The sequence below is a fragment of the Entelurus aequoreus genome, linkage group LG17 (assembly GCF_033978785.1).
Source record: "Entelurus aequoreus isolate RoL-2023_Sb linkage group LG17, RoL_Eaeq_v1.1, whole genome shotgun sequence".
NCBI lineage: Eukaryota > Metazoa > Chordata > Actinopteri > Syngnathiformes > Syngnathidae > Entelurus > Entelurus aequoreus.
In genome coordinates, this window is record NC_084747.1 from 51,342,280 (window position 1) to 51,361,740 (window position 19,461).

General features: G+C 37.7%; 1 protein-coding gene across 2 annotated transcripts in view; it reads left to right on the forward strand.

The window, feature by feature from the left end:
* The window catches only part of ccser1 (coiled-coil serine-rich protein 1), a 392,077-nt gene that overhangs the window by 182,739 nt on the left and 189,877 nt on the right, over positions 1-19,461 (forward strand). The gene's annotated exons all lie outside the window — the stretch shown is intronic.

Here is a 19,461-nt window from a genome sequence, read left to right on the forward strand (position 1 = left end):
TGTTGACCAAGTATGCCTTGCATTCAGTTATGTGTGTGTAAAAGCCGCATATATTATGTGACTGGGCACGCTGTTTGTATGGAGGAAAAGCGGACGTGACGACAGGTTGTAGAGGACGCTAAAGGCAGTGCCTTTAAGGCACGCCCCCAATATTGTTGTCCGGGTGGAAATCGGGAGAAATTCGGGAGAATGGTTGCCCCTTGAGATTTTCGGGAGGGGCACTGAAATTCGGGAGTCTCCCGGGAAAATCGGGAGGGTTGGCAAATATGCCCTACGTCCGTGTTTTACCGGATATGTACCGCTCCGTACAGTGACGTTTTAAAAAGTCATTAATTTTACTTTTTGAAACCGATACCAATAATTTCCGATATTACATTTTAAAGCATTTATCGGCCGATAATATCGGCAGGCCTCTAGGTAGGATGAAATATTATTTTATTGCACTCACCTGCCTCTGGTTAGTGTTCGGGACGCTCACCTGTTGCCCGGGCACTAATCAGAGGGCTATTAAGTCTATGCCCTGGCCTCACTCAGTCGGGCGTCCTTTGTTGGCTTCACCCTATTGTCACGCAACCCTCTACGTAAGTCTTGTTTATTTCATGCCACAGTTAGAGAGTTTTTGCCTTGTCCACAGTTCCATGTTTCCTGCGCTAAGTTTTCGCCTTAACTTCCGCGTGCGATAGGCACGCTTGCCTTTGTTGTTTGCCTGTTATTTTGTAGTTAGATTAATAAATATGTTCCTACCTGCAAGCCTTGTCCGGAATAGTCCGTTTGCATCCCGGGAGAACAAACCTCGCAGTAAGCTGCGAAAACTATGTCGTGACAGTAGTGTGTGTGGCTTATATACCGGTTGCGTTCTGTAGTCCAGAAAATACGGTAAATCAACAACAAACATGGGCAAACCGTTCAAGCCCGTTAGTCTGCACTATACTTAAGCAGAATGAGTCTGGCGCCTGCAAAGGATTTTATAATTATATCCAAACAACGAACATTTATCTATGAAATTATGGAGAGCTGCTGATGGTGTGTTTGACAGAGAAGTAGTTAGAAAGGGAACATAGGGTCTGGTTCAAATATAGAGATGAGGGTCTTTAATTTGACCTGCTGTTGTACTCTGTCTCAAAGTGTTAACATGTGCTCAATGTGTCCTTACCATTATTGCTATGTTGTCTATTACCATTGTTGGTATATTCATTTTCCCTACATTGTTGATACACATTATTGTTACAGTGTAATAATTATTGTTACCTGTGGTAATGCCACTATGATACAGCCTTTGCATTATAATCCTTTAACAAAGTTACAGTGAAACACAATGGAATAATCACTGAATGGAGAACTGGGGGTGGGATTAAATAAATGATCTTCTTCCCACTCCCTTTCATGCAAAACTGGACAATCATGCATTACATACTATACCTTACCTTTTGCACTATATTAATTTATATTATTATGTGTTGTCAACTTTGTACTTTTTTATGTCATTGCCTGAAATAAATAAATAAATGGGAAAAAAAAATGAAGGAGATACCTTAGAAGTCGGCTCTCCAAAGTAAATGCTGTTAATCGTTATTACACTATTTCATAAACCTACTGTCGTTGTTTTTCATTTCTTATCTAAAAGATGATTTTCTTACATGTTAAAATGGTGCTGTTTAAGGGGGAATCAAGCACAAATTTAGTTGATTTCAATTCATTTCAACGGGCGACACTGTTTTGCAAAAACACGTTTTTCGAGGTACTTTCTATGTCACAGAACCAACTTGTTGTCAGGTTCAAACACTGATGACATCTATTAAACAAGACAAGAAGCAAATAATCAAACAGCGGAAGAACTCAATTTTGCTCAATTGAGGAGAAACGTGTCGACCGCTCTGGCGAAAGATTGAACGGCACCTCTTTTTATTTGGACTTTCCCTGTTTACATAACAACAGCTGTTTCTAAAGGAATGGGGAGTATGTAAACAGTCATTGTTTTCGGTCACATTAACACAAAAGAAATTCAGCTTGGGCAGGTCTTGGATGACAATAGATAACCCCTCCCGTCTCCTCCCATCGTACACAGCAGAATTTTCCAAGCCTTTGCTTGGTGCAACAAAGACAACCTCTTGTCTGTTCATTGGGAACTTAGAGAACGGAAAGTTTTTCGATCATTTACATACAATTTTTCTGACACTTGTATCCCAAGGCACCAGTCTATTCGGTTCTGTACAGTATTTGTGTTTTGACTTCTGATTTGTCTTTTTATCCGTTCCTATTTTTTTTCCCTCTTACATCTTTGACATGAGCTAACAAGATGGGATGAAAAGCCATAATAATGAAATGTGAAAATACCCTTTTCATCTTAATTATTCATTAATACTCCTTCAATTTTGGACTAAAAAAAACAAGAAAAATAATAGACTTGAGAGTGAGACATTTTTAGACATGTTCTGGCCTTGAAAGAAAACATGGTTCCACATTTGTGACTATGTTTAGTTGGCAGTATTTTTGTGTCTATTGTGGTTATCAACCGCACCACGAAGGTTATTTAATGCGGCTCATGTTTGCTTTTCATATATTCCAGCAAATGATAAACGGTGTAACATATGAAAGCAAACACTGACTGAATAATGCATAATACTACTATTATAAACCATTTGTAACCGCCATTGTCCTCAACCGCGTACCTCAAAAAGGAAGTTTACAGATGGAATAATTTCTGCTAACCCGGGGAATGTAATTCATCTCCACTGCCTCTTCAGCCGGCTGCTGATTGCCAGCACAGAGTGGCCTCCACCGCAGCACAAAAATCACATTAAGTGGATGCACTCTGGTGATTCTGATCAGATTTCCTCCCCTGCCCCCTGCCGAGGCTGTTCCAATCACATTATTTTAGATTCTTGTGCTTTGCTTTTTCCGCCGCAAAACATGGGCTATTCAATTGAGGTGTATGGAACACCACCTGACGGGCAAGTAAAGCACATGTCGGTGCTTCTTTGCACAAACAAAACAAATGTCTGATAGTGTTTACATTTTATCGCACCTGGCGCTTACCATGCATTCGCATTTCTTCTTCACACAGTTTTACTTGGATCCTGCTAAATTATTGTGTGTTTGTCACAGTACTTAAAACCTCTTAAGGCCCAAGATGATTGTTTACATGCTTTTTTTAATTTCTCTTTGCTATTTGGGCTAATTGGACCCTAATTAGAATAAAAACTAAGAATCATCTTTTTATATGATGTACTTAGTCCATAAGTACCGTATTTTTCGGAATATAAGTCACCGTTTTTTTCATAGTTTGGGCGGGGGTGCGACTTAAACTCAGGAGCGACTTATGTGTGAAATTATTAACACATTACCGTAAAATATCAAATAATATTATTTAGCTCATTCACGTAAGAGACTAGACGTATAAGATTTCATGGGATTTAGCGATTAGGAGTGACAGATTGTTTGGTAAACGTATAGCATGTTCTATATGTCATACTTGCCAACCCTCCCGTTTTTAGCGGGAGAATTCCGGTATTCAGCGCCTCTCCCGACAACCTCCCGGCAGAGATTTTCTCCCGACAAACTCCCGGTATTCAGCCGGAGCTGGAGGCCACGCCCCCTCCAGCTCAATGCGGACCTGAGACTGAGTGGGGACAGCCTGTTCTCACATCCGCTTTCCCACAAAATAAACAGCTTGCCTGCCCAAAGACGTCATAACATCTAGGGCTTTTATAGAGTGCACAACTGCGCACACAACAAGGAGACGAAGCAGAAGAACGAGGAAATTACAGACATGGCGGCCGATATGATATACTCATCATGAACGGAGAAGTTAAACAGGACAATACTTCTCATCTAATGGATAGCCACTGGAACACTGAAATTCAAGTATTTTTTTTTTTTTCTATGTAAATAAAATAAAATTAAAAAAAATATATATATAGCTAGAATTCACTGAATGTCAAGTATTTCATACATATACATATATATATATATATATATGTATATATATATATATATATATACATATATATATATATATAAATAAAATACTCAAGTTGGTGAATTCTAGCTGTAAATAACCACGCCCCCAACCACGCCCCCGCCCCCAAACAATCCCCCCCCCCACCCCCGACAAAGCCCCCCCCCCTCCCCCTCCCGATATTGGAGGTCTCAAGGTTGGCAAGTATGCTATATGTTATGGTTATTTGAATGACTCTTACCATAATATGTTATGTTCACATACCAGGCACGTTCTCAGTTGGTTATTTATGCCTCATATAACGTACACTTATTCAGCCTGTGGTTCACTATTCTTTATTTATTTTAAATTGCCTTTCAAATGTCTATTCTTGGTGTTGGGTTTTATCAAATAAATTTCCCCAAAAAATGCGACTTATACTCCAGTGTGACTTATGTATGTTTTTTTCCTTCTTTATTATGCATTTTCGGCCGGTGCAACTTATACTCCGGAGCGTTAACAAACAAACGTGTACTTCATGTTCAGTGATATGCTAATTCTTATTTTTACACTTTTTTTTTTCCAAATTCCATTGTATGTTATACTCTTCTGACACCACCAGATGGCAGTAAACGTGTCCACATATGTGGCCATAAGACCCCAATTCAGTAGTGTACACAATTTTGGAAAGAAGAGCTAAAAGGGGCGGTCCACGCATGTGGCCACTAAGGCCTTTAGAGTTAAAGGGGAGATGCACTTTTTAAAAAATTTATTTTACCAATCATTCACATACCTTATGAGAGACAAGAACACACATCTTTTGTTTTTTTGTTTAGGATTCTAAAGATAAAAAAATGCTTGCAAGATGAGGCTAATGGGAGTGCCCTATGTTGCCTTCAAAACCCTCTATCAAAGTTTTATATAGACACTGGAAGTACTGTATATATACAATTTTCAGTTCAGTTTATTTGGAACATGCATATGCAATACAATGTAATGCATCACACATTTCCAGTTGTGTCATTACAGCACGTCCGAAAAGGAGTAGGAAGAAGCAGAGCTTATTTAATCCTACCCCTTTTTCATGGTATGGTATGGTATACCATAACAATTTTATCCAATTTCTTTGTTCTCTGTAACAGAACAGTAAACAAATAAATAAAAAATAAATAATGTACCATGGTAAGCAAACAAATACTAAATAATTAATAATATTTGTTTTAATGTAGACACATAGAATCATCATACTGCTGTGATTATATGCATCAAGTGTTTATTCAAGGCAAAATATCGAGATATACACTACCGTTCAAAAGTTTGGGGTCACATTGAAATGTCCTTATTTTTGAAGGCAAAGCACTGTACTTTTAAATGAAGACAACTTTAAACTAGTCTTAACTTTAAGGAAATACACTCTATACATTGCTAATGTGGTAAATGACTATTCTGGCTGCAAATGTCTGGTTTTTGGTGCAATATCTACATAGGTGTATAGAGGCCCATTTTCAGCAACTATCACTCCAGTAATGGTACAATGTGTTTGCTCATTGGCTCAGAAGGCTAATTGATGATTAGAAAACCCTTGTGCAATCATGTTCACACATCTGAAAACAGTTTAGCTCGTTACAGAAGCTACAAAACTGACCTTCCTTTGAGCAGATTGAGTTTGTGGAGCATCACATTTGTGGGGTCAATTAAACGCTCAAAATGGCCAGAAAAAGAGAACTTTCATCTGAACAGTCTATTCTTGTTCTTAGAAATGAAGGCTATTCCACAAAATTGTTTGGGTGACCCCAAACTTTTGAACGGTAGTGTATATCGTGTATCGTGACATGGCCTCAAAATATCGAGATATTAAAAAAAGGCCATATCGCCCAGCGCTAGTTGATAGTGCTACTTGAGGTGGGACTTTTTGGGCACCTTACCATTTGATCTGATTCTGATTTGAATCAGAATTGATACTCAATTCAAACCGATTTTCGCAATGTATTATTTGGCTTAATGATTATAAATAAAACATTTTCAAAACAGGATTTAAAAACGTTTTAATTTGTTATTTTTTCTTAAACCGATTTTTGACCATTATGAATGGAATAATAACGGAATGATTGATTTTTTTGTGGAGCACTTCTATGTTCTACTGAATGCCAGGTGTGTTATGAACTAATCAGTTGTATTAATGGCAGTTTGTTCCATCATTGGTTCTGTTCTTCCTGATAAATGAACATGTGGTCAGAGATTTTCCTTTCAAGTTATGTTAAATGTTGTGTGGAGATTGTAAGAGCTTGCCAGGATGTGGACTAGTTCAAGCACTATTGTAGTGCTATGAATATCTGCTAATGTGCATGATTGCAGTTCAACAGAGAAAAACCCCCTTCAAAACACAATCATTTGGTTGTGCTGACCACCTGTGAATGTGCACTCCCGCTGCGTGCTGTTGCTCACCTCCATTTGGTGTGGCCATGAGCCCAAAACATAATCATTTTAGAGGCTCACTTTTGTAGTAATTATCAAAGAGATGGCAATGAGAGGTTTTGCAGGTGAACTCGAGTGCACCGCATATTCCAAACGTGATTTAGGGCATTGAATATTCATTCAGCTTGTCAGTTTAGTCAAACAATAACAACAAATCCAAACTACAAAGTATTTTACATATTTATGATTAGCTGGAAGAGTCGAGATTGAGGATGGAAACAACTCTTTAGGCTTTGTCTTAAGGATATACTCGATATATCGCAGGTTTGTCTCTGTGCGATATAGAAAATGACTATATCGTGATATTCGAGTATACATTCTCACGCAGTTGCCTTTAGCTGCGGGCTTTACACTACAGGCGTTTCTCACTCTTTCTTGTCTCTCCTTCTCACAGAGACTTAAAACAAGCGCACCTTCTTACAAACCCTGTTTCCATATGAGTTGGGAAATTGTGTTAGATGTAAATATAAACGGAATACAATGATTTGCAAATCATTTTCAACCCATATTCAGTTGAATATGCTACAAAGACAACATATTTGATGTTCAAATTGAGAAACATTTTTTTTTTTTTGCAAATAATCATTAACTTTAGAATTTGATGCCAGCAACACGTGACAAAGAAGTTGGGAAAGGTGGCAATAAATACTGATAAAGTTGAGGAATGCTCATCAAACACTTATTTGGAACATCCCACAGGTAAACAGGGAACAGGTGGGTGCCATGATTGGGTATAAAAGTAGATTCCATGAAATGCTCAGTCATTCACAAACAAGGATGGGGCGAGGGTCACCACTTTGTCAACAACAACTGCGTGAGCAAATTGTTGAACAGTTTAAGAAAAACCTTTCTCAACCAGCTATTGCAAGGAATTTAGGGATTTCAGCATCTACGGTCCGTAATATCATCAAAGGGTTCAGAGAATCTGGAGAAATCACTGCACGTAAGCAGCTAAGCCCGTGACCTTCGATCCCTCAGGCTGTACTGCATCACCAAGCGACATCAGTGTGTAAAGGATATCACCACATGGGCTCAGGAACACTTCAGAAACCCACTGTCAGTAACTACAGTTGGTCGCTACATCTGTAAGTGCAAGTTAAAACTCTCCTATGCAAGGCGAAAACCGTTTTATCAACAACACCCAGAAACGCCGTCGTCTTCGCGGGGCCTGAGCTCATCTAAGATGGACTGATACAAAGTGGAAAAGTGTTCTGTGGTCTGACGAGTCCACATTTCAAATTGTTTTTGGAAACTGTGGACATCGTGTCCTCCGGACCAAAGAGGAAAAGAACCATCCGGATTGTTATAGGCGCAAAGTTGAAAAGCCAGCATCTGTGATGGTATGGGGGTGTATTAGTGCCCAAGACATGGGTAACTTACATGTCTGTGAAGGTGCCATTAATGCTGAAAGGTACATACAGGTTTTGGAGCAACATATGTTGCCATCCAAGCAACGTTACCATGGACGCCCCTGCTTATTTCAGCAAGACAATGCCAAGCCACGTGTTACATCAACGTGGCTTCATAGTAAAAGAGTGCGGGTACTAGACTGGCCTGCCTGTAGTCCAGACCTGTCTCCCATTGAAAATGTGTGGTGCATTATGAAGCCTAAAATACCACAACGGAGACCCCCGGACTGTTGAACAACTTAAGCTGTACATCAAGCAAGAATGGGAAAGAATTCCACCTGAGAAGCTTCAAAAATGTGTCTCCTCAGTTCCCAAACGTTTACTGAGTGTTGTTAAAAGGAAAGGCCATGTAACACAGTGGTGAACATGCCCTTTCCCAACTACTTTGGCACGTGTTGCAGCCATGAAATTCTAAGTTAATTATTATTTGCAAAAAAAAAATAAAGTTTGAGTTTGAACATCAAATATGTTTGTCTTTGTAGTGCATTTAATTGAATATGGCTTGAAAAGGATTTGCAAATCATTGTATTCCGTTTATATTTACATCTAACACAATTTCCCAACTCATATGGAAACGGGGTTTGTACATACTGTCACGTGTGCGACGTCACACGCTCCCGCGGAGCAAAGCGGCAGTGACATGGTATCGTTAGCTGTGATGCTAACGGTGTGGTGCGGGTGGTAATATGAGAGAAAGAAGGTGCGAATCTGGTAACATATGAAGGAAGAATTAATTCCCAGGAAAAACAGCAGGGGGTCCATCGTCTGGCGGTGGTTTGGCTTCAAGCGGGAAGATGTTGAACAATTATGCGGCAAAAGCGTTGCTACAAAAATCATCATTTGAAAAATCACCCGCTAGAGAATAAGGAGTGCTTGAAACTCCGCATGTCAACATCTCCGTTCGGTGCCACACCAACAAAATGCCGAAGGAACTATTTCCAGTTCAACACCGTATGAAAAAAGTAGTCAACAACAGAAGGAGATAACGTCCGCAGGAACCTACCACATAGTGAAGGACATACACTATTTGATTTCCTATTATGCAGCTCATTTTTATTTGACACTTATTGAAATATCTTGTGTGACATCATGCACAAAAATGCACTTTATTTGTTTTAAACTATTGTAGTGGCATTCTGTACAAAATGTGCACTTTAATTTAGTGTTGTTTTCATATGTCATCTTAGTGACATCATGCACAAAAGTGCACTCACAGCTTGTTTTAAAATGTCTCTGACAATCTTGCACTTTCTGTTTTGGAAATGACATGAGTGTCTGTGCCACTGCTTAATAACTGTTTAATAAATACACTTGGTAAATTGACTTAGTTGTGATTTCCCTCTCTGCATGAAAGTTTAAAATAAGCATATACCGTATTTTTCGGACTATAAGTCGCAGTTTTTTTTCATAGTTTGGCCGGGGGGTGCGACTTATGTGTGAAATTATTAACACATTACCGTAAAATATCAAATAATATTATTTAGCTCATTCACGTAAGAGACTAGACGTATAAGATTTCATGGGATTTAGCGATTAGGAGTGACAGATTGTTTGGTAAACGTATAGCATGTTCTATATGTTATAGTTATATGAATGACTCTTACCATAATATGTTACGTTAACATACCAGGCACGTTCTCAGTTGGTTATTTATGCCTCATATAACGTATACTTATTCAGCCTGTTGTTCACTATTCTTTATTTATTTCAAATTGCCTTTCAAATGTCTATTCTTGGTGTTGGGTTTTATCAAATAAATTACCCCAAAAAATGCGACATATACTCCAGTGCGACTTATACATGTTTTTTTCCTTCTTTATTATGCATTTTCGGCCGGTGCGACTTATACTCCGGAGCGACTTATACTCTGAAAAATACGGTATTAATGCAGTATGAAGAAGAATGTTTTAATGTAGACCATACTTGCCAACCCTCCCGTTTTTAGCGGGAGAATCCCGGTATTCAGCGCCTCTCCCGGCAGAGATTTTCTCCCGACAAACTCCCGGTATTCAGCCGGAGCTGGAGGCCACGCCCCCTCCAGCTCAATGCGGACCTGAGACTGAGTGGGGACAGCCTGTTCTCACGTCCGCTTTCCCGCAATATAAACGGCTTGCCTAACGAATTCAAACGAATGGAAACAAGAATTTCAGTTCATCCAGGACAGTTCGAAGGGGAAGGTGTATGTTGCCTGTAAATATGTAGAACAGACTTCTCCATTGAACACGGTGGCCGAAATGATATACTCATCATGAACGGAGAAGTTAAACAGGACAATACTGCCATCTAATGGATAGCCACCGGAACACTGAAATTCAAGTATTTCTTTTATGTAAATAAAATAAATATATATATATATATATATATATATATATATATATATATATATATATATATATATATATATATATATATATATATATATATATATATATATATATATATATATAGTTTTTTTGGTTTTTTTTTACATAGAAAAAAAATAAAAATACTTGAATTTCAGTGTTCCGGTGGCTATCCATTAGATGGCAGTATTGTATATATAGCTAGAATTCACTGAAAGTCAATTATTTCATATTTATATATATATATATATATATGAAATATATATGAAATACTCGAGTTGGTGAATTCTAGCTGAATTCTAGGTCTCAAGGTTGGCAAGTATGATGTAGACACATAGAATCATCATACTACTGTGATTATATGCATCAAGTGTTCATTCAAGGCTAAGGCAAAATATCGAGATATATATCGTGTATCGTGACATGGCCTTAAAATATCGAGATATTAAAAAAAGGCCATATCGCCCAGCCCTACTTTGTTGTAAGGGTGATTGGAGAGCAGTGTTGAAGATACACAGTTTAGTCTGACCCTTCACTCCCGTCCTTCAGCTACACAAGATGGCTCCCGTGGGTTCCTTAGACACCATGATGGTCAGCCTCAGGCCCTCTCTGTCTTCATCGCTCATTCCTGTGTTTTTCCCCCCCTCATCCGTTCTTCCCAGTTATTTTCTCGCTTGCTGTACGCTTTGGAGAACTTCTGGCTACACGTCCATCTGTTTTGTACGCTTCTCCGTGGCGTCTGTCGGGGGCTTTTGCACACAGTCCTTTTCCTTTCTTGCGATCCCATCAATTTGACTGATTATGCTAGGTTTTCATCCTCCTTGTAAGTCAATGTGCTTGTGTTGCCTGAGCTCCCTTTGTCAGTTCCTTCCTCGGTCTAAGGATGACAGGGCTTTTGATAATTCTGTGCTATACAAAAACGAGCTTGGCAGACTGGAACTGCGGCAAGGTTTTCAATTATACGAAGATAAACACGACTCCTTTCAAAGTATTTTTTCCAGTGAGAAACGTCCATCTCAGCAGTAAACGACAATAATTAGAATGGTTTTGTATTGCTTTTCTTTGCTGGGACTCGTTACATAATTATCATTAAAAAGGTCTCATGTTATCGTATTTTTCACCAATTTTTAAACAAGTCTCTGAGGTCCCATAATAGTGTATTAGAAGCCAAAAGATATCCTTGATGCTGAAATTTAGATTGCTTAAAAGTGGTTTTAGCCCTACTGGGAACATGCCGTTTTGTGTGTATGGAGCTTTATGCAAATGAGCTGTTTTTGTCCACGCCTGTTTCTGATAGTTTATATAGTCTCAGAGGAGTTCTGTTTTGCACTTTATCCGCATTTTACATATACAATGTAGCTTTGCACTAGCAGTGTTTCCCATAAACTGCCAAGATACCTGTGGCGGTGGGGGCGTGGCTATGGGCGTGGTCAACATGACATCATCGAGTAATTTGCATACTTTACTACAATGATATGATTTTCTCTAAAAAGGCTCAAAAAATGTATACTTACTAATTAATAATAACAGTTTTGTTTTAAACGTCCATCCATTCATCCATTTTACAATATAATTACAACACTTTATGTACATATTTATATACCGATTTGAACAATAAGTTATTCACTGAAATATATTAATTGTGGTTCTTACAAAAAATATATCTTCTAAAATATAAAAGCTAAAATGTCTCTTAAAGCTCTGCCCCTTTAATTAGTGCATACTAAATCATTTAACTTTAGCCTACTACTACAACCATATTATTTACCAGCAACATAAAGTGAAACAGAGGCAGAGGTGTCCTGCCACAGTCAGTAACAAATAAACAGAAAACAGTAGTGGTCAAATACAAATAAGGCAACAAGAGAAGTATCCTACACTTCTCTTTTGTAAAGTAAATCTGAACAGCCTATATGGGCATCTACATCAACTATATGATTTGCCTAAAAAGCTGGACAGGACAAAAATTTTTATTTTTTAAATTAAAAAAAATATATATATTTTTTATTTTTTTTATTTTATTTTTTTATATGTGGCGGACGTAATTCTTTCGTGGCGGGCCGCCACAAATAAATGAATTTGTGGGAAACACTGACTAGGGCTGGGCGATATGTAAAATTATTTTATCAATATCACACATGTTTTATAATGTTTTGAACAGTTTTAAAGCATCTGTACTAAAAAAAAAAACTAAGGAAACTAAAGATTTCCTGTAGTCCAAAATGTTAAGATACTGAATAACAAAGTAAGTTAAACATTTTATGACATGAACATAGAAAAGGTATTAGAATATCAACATTAACTGTATAACAAATGTAGAAAAATATCAAGTTAAAAAGTACCAATGATTGTCACACACACACGCTAGGTGTGGCAAAATTATTCTCTGCATTTGACCCGTCACCCTTGATCACCCCCTGGGAGGTGAGGGGAGCAGTGAGCAGCAGCAGTGGCCGCGCCCAGGAATCATTTGTGGTGATTTAACCCCTAATTCCAACCCTTGATGCTGAGTGCCAAGCAGGGAGGTAAATGGGTCCCATTTTTATAGTCTTTGGTATGACTCGGCCGGGATTTGAACTCACAACCTACCGATCTCAGGGCGGACACTCTAACCACAAGGCCACTAAAGTACTTGAGTGTGTACTTGAGTGTTCACGGATAATGGAGACGTTTTTAAACATTACCTTTTTAAAATGATGATGCTACATGCGTTAACATCATTGCTACCGTATTTTTCGGACTATAAGTCGCAGTTTTTTTCATAGTTTGGCCGGGGGGTGCGACTTATACTCAGGAGGGACTTATGTGTGAAATTATTAACACATTACCGTAAAATATAAAATAATATCATTTAGCTCATTCACGTAAGAGACTAGACGGATAAGATTTCATGGGATTTAGCGATTAGGAGTGACAGATTGTTTGGTAAACGTATAGCATGTTCTATATGTTATAGTTATTTGAATGACTTTTACCATAATATGTTACGTTAACATACCAGGCACGTTCTCAGTTGGTTATTTATGCGTCATATAACGTACACTTATTCAGCCTGTTGTTCACTATTCTTTATTTATTTTAAATTGCCTTTCAAATGTCTTTTCTTGGTGTTGGCTTGTATCAAATAAATTTCCCACAAAAATGCGACTTATACTCCAGTGCGACTTATATATGTTTTTTTCCTTCTTTATTATGCATTTTCGGCTGGTGCGACTTATACTCCAGAGCGACTTATACTCCGAAAAATATGTTACTTGCAAATGTGCATCATCTTTAATAAATATACAGCAGAGCTGGTGTCAAATTAAAAACATTAATCCGCTGCTAATACTACGTGTGCTAGCAGCAGTAGCAAGATGTACAGACTCGACGCACATGTTCACGCTTTCCGTATAATTGTGTGAATGCTCCAAACCGTCATATGGCTTTCTACACCAAAATGAATCTATTTAATAAACTTCCAACTTCTTCTTCTCCAGATTTTGGCGCGTTCTACCTTCCACACTTTTCCATCCGATTCAAACCGTTCCAACTTCAAACTGTTCAGCCTATTCCGGAATCGGAATCGGAATTCGTCCCTTGACAAATTCCAAACAACCCCAGATTTCCCAGGTTTTCCCGGACATTTTTCGCATTCAAAATGAATTGGCCATTTTTCAAACTTCCACCATTTCCAAATGTTTCAACCTATTCAAACCATTCCACTGTCAACCCATTCCACCGTCCTGTTAATTCAAACTACCCCTTTTCCAAGTTCAAAAAAATTCCAGGATTTTCCAGAATTCCTGGTTTTCCAAAGCCCTATTTCCACCCTTTTTTTCTGGCGACTACTCCTTCCACATGTTTCAACCCACTTCAACCGTTCCACTGTCAAAACATTCCTCTTAATCAGGACAAAAAACAAAGTTGTTTTTTGAACTGGAAAAATTCCCTTTTTTCCCGAAATTCCAGGAATTCCGTACTACCATTTCTCAATTCAACATGTTCCTACTTCAACATTTCTCGACTGATTTGAAAAGTTCCAACACCAACCGTTTCAACTCATTCAGACCATTGAAGTTTTTTTTTTTTTACAATTTTCCAAAAAAACTCCCGCTTTTCCCGAAATTCCCCAATTTTTGGAAATTGCCATTGAAATCAATGGGACATTTTTCAAAGTTCTACAACTCCCACATTTTTCATCTGATTCAAACTGTTCCAACTTTAAAATGTTCAGCCTTTTTGGGGAATTGTGTGCTCTACTTTAACAATTCTAAAAAAAAATCCAGGATTTCAGTTCAACTTCAGCATTGGAGCATTCACACGCAATTCCTTCAGGAATTACCTCATGTAGTTTCTTGAGTGATTTTCAAATAATTAAACACTTTTGTTGCGTTGCAGATACTTTGTATTCAGCGCCTCTCCCGACAACCTCCGGGCAGAGATTTTCTCCCGACAAACTCCCGGTATTCAGCCGGAGCTGGAGGCCACGCCCCCTCCAGCTCAATGCGGACCTGAGACTGAGTGGGGACAGCCTGTTCTCACGTCCGCTTTCCCACAATATAAACAGCTTGCCTGCCCAATGACGTCATAACATCTAGGGCTTTCAGAGAGTAGAGTGCACAACTGCGCACACAACAAGGAGACGAAGCAGAAGAACGAGGAAATTACAGACGTGGCGACGCCGTCGACGAGCAAGATGAAGAAATACGCTTGCAAGTTCCAAAACGAATGTAAACAAGAATTTCAGTTCATCCAGGACAGTTTGAAGGGGAAGGGGTATGTTGCCTGTAAATTTTGTAAAACAGACTTCTCCATTGAACACGGTGGCCGAAATGATATACTCATCATGAACGGAGAAGTTAAACAGGACAATACTGCCATCTAATGGATAGCCACCGGAACACTGAAATTCAAGTATTTTTATTTTTTTTCTATGTAAAAAAAAAACAAAAAAACTATATATTTATATATATATATATATATATATATATATATATATATATATATATATATATATATATATATATAGCTAGAATTCACTGAAAGTCAAGTATTTCATATATATATATATATATATATATATATATATATATATATATATATATATATATATATATATATATATATATATATATATATATATATATATATATATATATATATATATATGTATATATATATATATATATATATATATCATCAATCAATCAATGTTTATTTATATAGCCCTAAATCACAAGTGTCTCAAAGGGCTGTACAAGCCACAACGACATCCTCGGTACAGAGCCCACATACGGGCAAGGAAAAACTCACCCCAGTGGGACGTCGGTGAATGACTATGAGAAACCTTGGAGAGGACCGCATATGTGGGTAACCCCCCCCCTCTAGGGGAGACCGAAAGCAACGGATGTCGAGTGGGTCTGACATAACATTGTGAAAGTCCAGTCCACAGTGGAGCTGTGGACTGGACATATATATATGTCCAGTCTCATATATATATATATATATGAAATATATATGAAATACTTGAGTTGGTGAATTCTAGCTGTAAATAACCCCGCCCCCAACCCCCCCCCCCCACCTCCCGATATTGGAGGTCTCAAGGTTGGCAAGTATGATTTCTATGCCCGTAGCTGCGTGTTTAGCTCCACATTTGCACATGCGGTTTACTTCTGTGGCAACTTACAACCGGACGCGAAGTGAAGGTCTACTCTGATTGGCTCTTGTCACGGACATTTCCGCCATGTCTGAGTTAAAATGCTAACAGCTGATCGACCAGAAATTGATCACAACAATCGATCTCTACCATTTAACTCCACAGCCCTACTCGGCACTTGTCCAACATAATAAATGCCAACATTACGTAACGTTAAAGGAGTGGGACAGGAGGACACAATTGTTCACAACACCAATCAATTCATTACCATAAATTGATTAATGTAGACCCCGACTTAAACAAGTTGAAAAACTTATTTGGGTGGTCAATTGTACGGAATATGTACCTTTCTGTGCAATCTACTAATAAAAATGTCAATCAATCAATCAAAAAAGCATAGCTATGTTAGCTTCATGCTAAACATTATGCATTTTAACAGCAACATCATGCTAGGTTAGCCTATTCTCGAAAGCAAAAACAAGTCATGGCGTAGTGGGTAGAGCGCCCGTGTCAGAAACCTGAGGGTTGCAGGTTCGCTCCCCGCCTCTTACCATGCCGTTGTGTCCTTGGGCAGGACACTTCACACCGGTGAATGAATGCTGAATGAATGATAGGTGGTGGTCGGAGGGGCCGTAGGCGCAAATTGGCAGCCACGCTTCTGTCAGTCTACCCCAGGGCAGCTGTGGCTACGAAAGAAGCTTACCACCACCAGGTGTGAATGAATGATGGGTTTTTAACATGTAAAGCGACTTTGGGTACTTAGAAAAGCGCTATATAAATCCCAGGTATTATTATTATTAAAATGATCATTGAATGTACTTACAGCTCCCACGTCTGTACCTGTCATGATCCGTGGTCCGGATCATGTTTTTGTTATGTTCTGCCAGTTTTGGACTCCCTTAGTTCCTGTTTTTGTGCACCCTTGTTAGTTACCATGGTTACTTATTATTTCCACCTGCCTCTGATTAGAGTTCGGCACGTTCACCTGCTGCCGAGCACTAATCAGAGAGCTATTTATTCACGTTGCTCGCCACACTCGGTCTGGCGTCATTGTTTGCTGTATGCAACACGTAGGTTGATTTCTTGTTTCTTGGCTTCTAGTTCATGATTCCAGTGCTAAGTTTTGGTTCTTTAGCTTCTCGTGCGAACGTCACGCTTTCCTTTTGTTTGGTTCCTGTCTCTCTGTAATGTGTAGGATTTATGACAATAAATCCTACTCCTACCTTCACGCTTTGTCCGGAGTTGCCCGTTCTGCATCCCGGGAGAACGACCCCGCAGTGAGCTGCGACCCCCCCCCCCACGTGACAGTACCTGACTGATGGATAGTTAGAAGAGCTCCAGGCTTTAATTGAAGATGTGTAGAGAAGCCTGCTTTTTTTCAAAGCTCTGCTCCTTTTAATGTGGTGGTCGTGTATACAGAGGGCAGGCTCATCTAGCTTGGTCAGTGGCGATATCATGTCACTGTACCATGTTCCCTTATGACAGGGGTGTCCAAAGTGCGGCCCGGGGGCCATTTGCGGCCCGCAGCTAATTCTTTACCGGCCCGCCACACATTCTGGAAATGCTATTGCAAAAATAAACATTACAAAAAGTGGAATGAGGTGAAATCTAACTAGAAAAAGTTGCAATGTTGACACAAAGCTGCCATGCAGGCTGTTTTTTTTTTTTTGTCTATCTTTATTTATTTTATTTTTTTTCCATTGCTTAAAAAAAAAAAAAAAATCAATGTTATAATGAATTATTGACCTACTCAAGGCTCCAATTATTTAAAATATTTCACTTTAAAATGTTTTATGTGGAAAATATTGCATATATTGTGTGGTTGCCATACAAAAACATCAACGTTTTCTTTGACAAAAGAGCATAAAACAAACAAAATAATAGTTTAAACGTAAAATCGACAGATATATCTGAAGTTGATCTCGTAACTTAAGTGTTGAAAGTAAAAAAAACCTAATACAAATGTATCACTTTATGAGTGGGGCACCTTTTGTATCCTAAATATATTTAATGGGATTTTATTTATCTTTTCACTGTGATTACTCAAAAATAACAATTGATTAATATCAATGGTGTCTTGCATTATTGATGTTTTTAAGGCTCTAATTACTTCACATCAAACATTGCTTTCTGAATGTTTAGGGCAGTGGGGGAAATACTGCATATTTCAGTTTTATTATAAAAAACAAAGTTGTCTTGACAGAAAAGGCATAAAACCTTTTTGGTTTTTTAAATGTTATATCAACCTGAAGTTGATATACTGTAGAGCAGGGGTCACCAACCTTTTTGAAACCAAGAGCTACTTCTTGGGTACTGATTAATGCGAAGGGCTACCAGTTTGATACACACTTAAATCAATTGCCAGAAATAGCCAATTTGCTCAATTTACCTTTACTCTATGTTATTATTAATAATGAATGATATTTACACTTAATTGAACGGTTTAAAAGAGGAGAAAACACGAAAAAAATGACAATTAAATTTTGAAACATAGTTTATCTTCAATTTCAACTCTTTAAAATTCAAAATTCAACCGAAAAAAAGAAGAAAAAAACTAGCTATTCGAATCTTTTTGAAAAAATTAAAAAAATAATTTATGGAACATCATTAGTAATTTTTCCTGATTAAGATTAATTTTAGAATTTTGATGATATGTTTTAAATAGGTTAAAATCCAATCTACACTTTGTTAGAATATATAACAATTTGGACCAAGCTATATTTCTAACAAAGACAAATCATTATTTCTTCTAGATTTTCCAGAACAAAAATTTTAAAACAAATTCAAAAGACTTTGAATAAGATTTAAATTTGATTCTACAGATTTTCTAGATTTGCCAAAATATTTTTTTTGAATTTTAATCATAATAAGTTTGAAGAGATATTTCACAAATATTCTTCGTCGAAAAAACAGAAGCTAAAATGAAAAATTAAATTAAAATGTATTTATTATTCTTTACAATAAAAAAAAAAAATTTACTTGAACATCGATTTAAATTGTCAGGAAAGAAGAGGAAGGAATTTAACAGGTAAAAAGGTATATGTGTTTAAAAATCCTAAAATCATTTTTAAGGTTGTATTTTTTTTCTAAAATTGTCTTTCTGAAAGTTATAAGAAGCAAAGTAAAAAAAAAAATGAATTTATTTAAACAAAAGAAGACCAAGTCTTTAAAATGTTTTCTTGGATTTTCAAATTCTATTTGAGTTTTGTCTCTCTTAGAATTAAAAATGTCGGGCAAAGCGAGACCAGCTTGCTAGTAAATAAATAAAATTTAAAAAATAGAGGCAGCTCACTGGTAAGTACTGCTATTTGAGCTATTTTTAGAACAGGCCAGCGGGCTACTAATCTGGTCCTTACGGGCTACCTGGTGCCCGCGGGCACCGCGTTGGTGACCCCTGCTGTAGAGATTTACTGTAAGCGTTAAATAATAAAAAAATAAAAATAATTTGACTTGTTTTTAACATTTTAATGACTTAGACCCTTTATGGTCCCCGGGAGCCCTAAAGGGAAAAAAAACCCCAAATCCATATATTTTGTTATGATTTGAAAATGAAAACTATCAAAATGGCCCCCGCAGGCTTTAATTTTTCCGTGTGCGGCCCTCAGTGGAAAAAGTTTGGACACCCCTGCCTTATGACATCATGAACATTAAAAAGTGACC